The following is a 6,000-nucleotide window of genomic DNA, read 5'->3' as shown; positions in this document are numbered from 1 at the left end:
TCCACACCCGAGACAGCTTTTCTTAGAGCCTAGTCTCCATTGGTGTTGGACCAGATGACGCCATAAGGCGTACAACTCAAAAACAGCGCACTATCAGAGTATTGAGAGCTCGGGGTAAGCATTTACACTATGAGACCTCCTTTTACCAGTGGCAAAATATAGTAATAGGTTTTTACCCTTTCAACTGTTTTTTTTTTGACCAGTTGAAAGGGTAAAAACCTATTACTATATTTTGCCACTGTTAAAGGAGGTCTCATAGAGCACTAATGAAGTTGTGACGGATGATGCGAAATAAGTTCAACGTCCCTATCATATGAGTGTACCTACGTGACTTTACCGAAAAAACCTAAGAATAGCAAGGCGTCTTGAGTCGAGCAAGGTTCGTGCGGTTGTGCCGATTTGGGGTGCTTGGGAGTGTTTGGGGAGTGGTTCGAAATCCTTGTAAGTGGTTTGGAATGGTCAGGAGTGTTTTGGGAATGTTTGTGCGAGGCTGGGAGTAGCTGAGAGTGGTTGTGATTGGATCGGAGTGTTTAGGAGTGATTCGGAGCGATTGGTAGTGACTGGTAGCGGTTGAGATTTCATGGTAATACTTAGTAATGGTTGAGAGTCATTGGGAGCCGTTGGGAGTTGATGGGAATATGTGGGAATGGTTGCGAGTGATTGGGGTGGTTGGGATTTGATTGGAATAATTGAGAGTGGTTGGGAGTGATGGGAGTGGTTGTTAGTTATTAGGAATGTTTGGGAGTTGATGGGAATACTTGGCAGTGGATCGGAGTCGTCGGGACTTGGCTGGGAGTGGTTGGGAGTGATGGGAGTGGATGGGAATTCTTGGGAGTGATGGGGGAGAAATTGGGAATGTCTGGGAGTGGTTGGCAGTGGTTGGGAGCGATGGGAGTGGATTAGAGTGAATGGGAGAAACTGGGAGTGGTGGTAGAGAGCTTTTGGGGATGCTTGGGAGTGGATGGTAGTAAAAACCTTAATTTGGAGCTTTCGTGACTGCAGGAATATCTCTTTGGTTCTTTCGGTAAAGTCACGTATAAAGATAAAATAATAAATTCAATACTAGCATACGACGTTTCGATTGCAACACAAGCAATCATCATCAGCTATAAATGAAATAGAAACACAAATCTAGTATACTTAGAAATGTAATGTAATACAACAGAGAGTCGGATAACATAACAGTCAACACCCTACCTGGTTGATTACGTTCTTCCTGAGAATGCTAAATTTGAGAGAGAGAGAGAGATAACACACAGAACCAGAGACATATAGACAGACATATAAGCAGAGACAGATATCACAAAGATACATAGAGAGAGAGACAAACATAGGCACACAGAGAAACCACGCCTCTGTGTCGAGGCCTTAAATAGAGAGGTGGTAGTGCTTGGAGTGGTTGGGTGCGTTTGAGAGTGGATGGGGATATTTTGGGAATAAATGGGAGTACTTACAGTGAGGGAAAACAGCATTTGATCCCCTGCTGTTTTTGTACGTTTGCCCACTGACAAAGAAATGATCAGTCTATAGTTTTAATGGTAGGTTTATTTGAACAGTGAGAGACAGAATAACAACAACAAAATCCAGAAAAACGCATGTCAAAAATTGTATAAATTGATTTGCATTTTAATGAGGGAGTGGTTGGAGATGCTTGTGAGTGGTTGTGAGTGGTTGTGAGTGGTTTTGACTGGTGCGGGAATGCTTGTGAGTGGTTGTGATTAGTTGTGAGTGGTTGTGAGTGGCACTGGTTGTGAGTGGTTGTGAGTGGTTGTGAGTGGTCGTGAGTGGTTGTGATTGGCACTGGTTGTGAGTGGTTGTGAGTGGTTGTGAGTGGTCGTGATTGGCACTGGTTGTGAGTGGTTGTGAGTGGTTGTGAGTGGTCGTGAGTGGTTGTGATTGGCACTGGTTGTGAGTGGTCGTGAGTGGTTGTGAGTGGTTGTGAGTGGTTGTGAGTGGTTGTGAGTGGCAGTGGTTGTGAGTGGTTGTGAGTGGTTGTGAGTGGTTGTGAGTGGCAGTGGTTGTGAGTGGTTGTGAGTGGCAGTGGTTGTGAGTGGTTGTGAGTGGCACTGGTTGTGAGTGGTTGTGATTAGTTGTGAGTGGTTGTGATTGGCACTGGTTGTGAGTGGTTGTGAGTGGTTGTGAGTGGTTGTGAGTGGCAGTGGTTGTGAGTGGTTGTGAGTGGCACTGGTTGTGAGTGGTTGTGAGTGGTTGTGAGTGGTTGTGAGTGGCAGTGGTTGTGAGTGGTTGTGAGTGGCAGTGGTTGTGAGTGGTTGTTAGTGGTTGTGAGTGGCACTGGTTGTGAGTGGTTGTGATTGGTTGGGAATTCTTGAGTGTGGTTGGGAATGCTTGTGAATGGTTGGCAGTGGTTGTGAGTGGTTGTGAGTGGCAGTGGTTGTGAGTGGTTGTGAGTGGCAGTGGTTGCGAGTGGTTGTGAGTGGCAGTGGTTGCGAGTAGTCGTGAGTGGTTTCCGTGGCTGGGTAATTGAATGCCTCCTGCCTTCTGTGTGGCCCTGTGCTGGTGCGAGGAGGATTCTGCTGTGACGTCAGCGGCACACCACGTGTGAGGCTCAAAGCTACGTTTGGCACGAAATAAAACAAACATTTGTGTCAATGTGTGTGTGTTATGGGAAGCTGTAGTGTAGTGGTTACCGCATCCGGCGGCCAGAGTTCGATTCCCGCTCACGGTCAACACCAGTAACGATTATATAAACCGGTTCTGATCCTCCCCTAAGTAGACTCAGCCTCAAATGAGCACCTGGTGCAGTGCTAAATATCGCCACTGGGGAGACAAAGGCGGCTGGACGTGGTGCTGGCCACCCACCCGCTCGTGTGCCGTGCCGTCCTTCATAGGTGCTCGCTAACAGCACTTGCTCCTCGAGGCTATACGGGGAAGCTTTGTCTTGGCACTTGGCCCTGCGATTAATTTGTGTAAAGTATCTGGTCCAACAGTCGCTAAAAGTATCGTGTGCAGGTGATGGACATTCCAGGTGTCTTTGTAATGGGGCGAGAGAAGAGATGGGCTGATGCGGCACAGAAGGATGTGGAGCTGAGTGGACTTGCTGATGGCCGGTACCAGCGGTGTCAAGATCGGCCTCTGTGGAGGAGGCTCGTGAAAGACGCTGCTGCTACTGGGCAGTTGGAGGCAGTCGCCCTCCAGCAACAACTGAGGGCACACGAACAACGAGCGGAGCGCCGGGTGGCTAAAGCACAGCAAGTTAGCACAGTAGGGGGCATAGGTGGTGCATCGGACATTCATCTCAGTCAGTCAGCCCATGGCACCTGGGTCTGTCCCGTGACCTCTTGCCAGCCGGCCTTCGACACTTCACGTGGCCTCAATGTGCACCTTGCCTGGCACAAGCGCCGTGGCGACGTCACCGCCACTTAGTGTTGTTGTTGTAATGGGGCAGATAATGCGTTGTTAATGACGATAACGACCCGTTATCACAGGATGTTTGGGGAAAATTAGCGAGCACCTATTAAAGCAACGAGAGCGTGGTGCTGAGGCCAGAACCACGCTCACCCTCCCGCCCCCTGCAATGCGAATGGTGATACACAGCACCAGGTAGTCACCATTCAAGGCTGAGTCGACCTAGGAGAGGCCTACGACTGGTTCAAATAATCGTCACTTGTGTTTGGCAGCCGTGAACTGGAATCGAACTGGGGCAGCCGGGCTCGCAGCGTAGCGCGCTAAGCCCCGCTGCACTTTTTCATCTTTCTTTTGGTGGTGGTTGTGGTGATTGTGGTGGTTGTGGTTGTGGTGGTGGTGCTGGAGACGTAATTGCAAATTAAGATACACGCTGTAGGCGTTCCAGATGGCCTCAGTGCTCGAGGTTAAATAAAGCCATGCGTTCCGTCTGCTTGTCTCGTAGTTTCGTGGGTTTGCATCGACTCTCTGCATCGTTTGTTTATTTGTGTTGTTGATGGCGCGCGTGCACAACTGAACATGCACGGCTATGTGTATGCATACGTATGGCTTCGGGGGGGGAGTGGTGGCGCAGTGGTTAGCGCACTTGCTTCTTGATTCCCGCTCACGACCAAATGGCAGTGGCAGCGAATATTTGAACCGGTCCTAGGCCCTTCCCTAGGTCGGCTTAGCCTCAAATGAGTACCTGGTGCGAAGTGTAAACATTGGCACTACTAGGGAGACACAGGCAGCCGGGAGTGGTGTTGCCCACCCCACCCCCTCGTACGTACGCCATATCGATGCTCGATCACAGCACTTGCCCCAATAGTCCGTGTAGGCTAGACGGGTCATCTCTATCCTCGTTATGTCAGTCGTCTCAGCCAGTCAACCTATAACACCTCCTGCCAGCAGCAAGCCTTTTGCACTTCGCGTGACGGAATCAACATGCACCTAGCCTGGCACAAGCGCTGCGCTTACGTCAACGCGGCAGTTGTTCACGTGTATGTGCGTGTGTGTGTAGTTGCTCGCTAGCAGCACTTGACCCAAAGGTCTATTAAGGCTACACGGGGATCTTTGTCTGTGTGTGGATACTTGCATTTCTTAGTAGCAGCTCGCTAGCAGCACTTGCCCCAACATTCTGCATGACTGTATTGGGGACCTTTGTCTGTATTCACGGTTGCGGCGATTTTCCCACAGGGGCATTACGGGATACAAAGACGGTAGGGCTGGCATAGTGACGGCTCCACCGCCCCCTCGCCTGCCGTTCCGTCTGTGCGACAGCGCGTGCGAGTGTGTGTGTGTGTGTGTGCGTGTGTGCGTGTGTGTGGGTGTGTGTGCGAGTGTGTGTGTGTGTGCGTGTGTGTGGGTGTGTGTGTGTGCGCGTGTGTGTGGGTGAGTGTGTGTGTGCGCGTGTGTGTGTGAGTGTGTGGGTGAGTGCGTATGTGAGTGTGTGTGCGCGTGTGTGAGTGTGTGTGTGTGAGTGTATGTGCGTGTGTGTGGGTGTGTGTGTGAGTGTGTGTGCGTGTGTGTGGGTGTGTGTGTGAGTGTGTGTGCGTGTGTGTGGGTGTGTGTGTGTGCGCGTGTGTGTGGGTGAGTGTGTGTGTGCGCGTGTGTGTGTGTGTGCGTGTGTGTGGGTGTGTGTGTGAGTGTGTGTGTGCGTGTGTGTGGGTGTGTGTGTGCGCGTGTGTGTGGGTGAGTGTGTGTGTGCGCGTGTGTGTGTGAGTGTGTGGGTGAGTGTGTATGTGAGTGTGTGTGCACGTGTGTGAGTGTGTGTGTGTGAGTGTGTGCGCGCGTGTGTGAGTGTGTGTGTGAGTGTGTGTGCGAGTGTGGGTGTGTGTGTGTGTGAGTGTGTGGGTGTGTGCGTGTGTGTGTGTGAGTGTGTATGTGAGTGTGTGTGTGTGTCCGTGTGTGTGTGTGTGAGTGTGTATGTGAGTGTGTGTGTGTATGCGTGTGTGTGCGTGTGTGTGGGTGTAAGTGTGTGTGTGCGTGTGTGTGTGAGTGTGTGTGGGTGTGTGTGTGAGTGTGTGTGCGAGTGTGGGTGTGTGTGTGTGTGAGTGTGTGGGTGTGTGCGTGTGTGTGTGTGAGTGTGTGTGTGAGTGTGTGTGTGTGTGCGTGTGTGAGTGTGTGTGGGTGGGGAGGGGTAGTGTAGTGTAGTGGTTAGCGCGCTGCTCTACGAACACCCAAGTTCGATTCCCGCTCACGGCCAACACCAGTGACGATTATCTGAACCGGTCCTGGGCCTCCTCTAGGTCGACTCAGCCTCAAATTAGTACCTGGTGCGGTGCGTAAACATCACCACTAGGGAGACAAAGGCGGTCGGGCGTGGTGCTGGCCAACCCACCCCCTCGTGTGCCGTGCCGGCCTTCACATGTGCACTTACCACAGCAGTCTGCTTGAGGTTATATGGGGGATCTTTGTCTGTGTGTCTGTGCGCGTGACTGGTCAGCACAGTGAATGGCGTGCTAAGCGGAAGAGATGACACGTTTGTCTCGCCCAGTGCTGATGTTCATGCACAATGCACCAGGTATGGATTCGATTCGCCCCTGCAACGGGAATGTGGAATTTCCACCAGTGGCTCGGGCCTGTAAACGGCTGATT

This window comes from Lampetra fluviatilis, chromosome 42 (genome assembly GCF_964198595.1).
Source record: "Lampetra fluviatilis chromosome 42, kcLamFluv1.1, whole genome shotgun sequence".
In the NCBI taxonomy this organism is placed as follows: Eukaryota; Metazoa; Chordata; class Hyperoartia; order Petromyzontiformes; family Petromyzontidae; genus Lampetra; species Lampetra fluviatilis.
Note: the sequence above shows the minus strand (reverse complement) of the source record.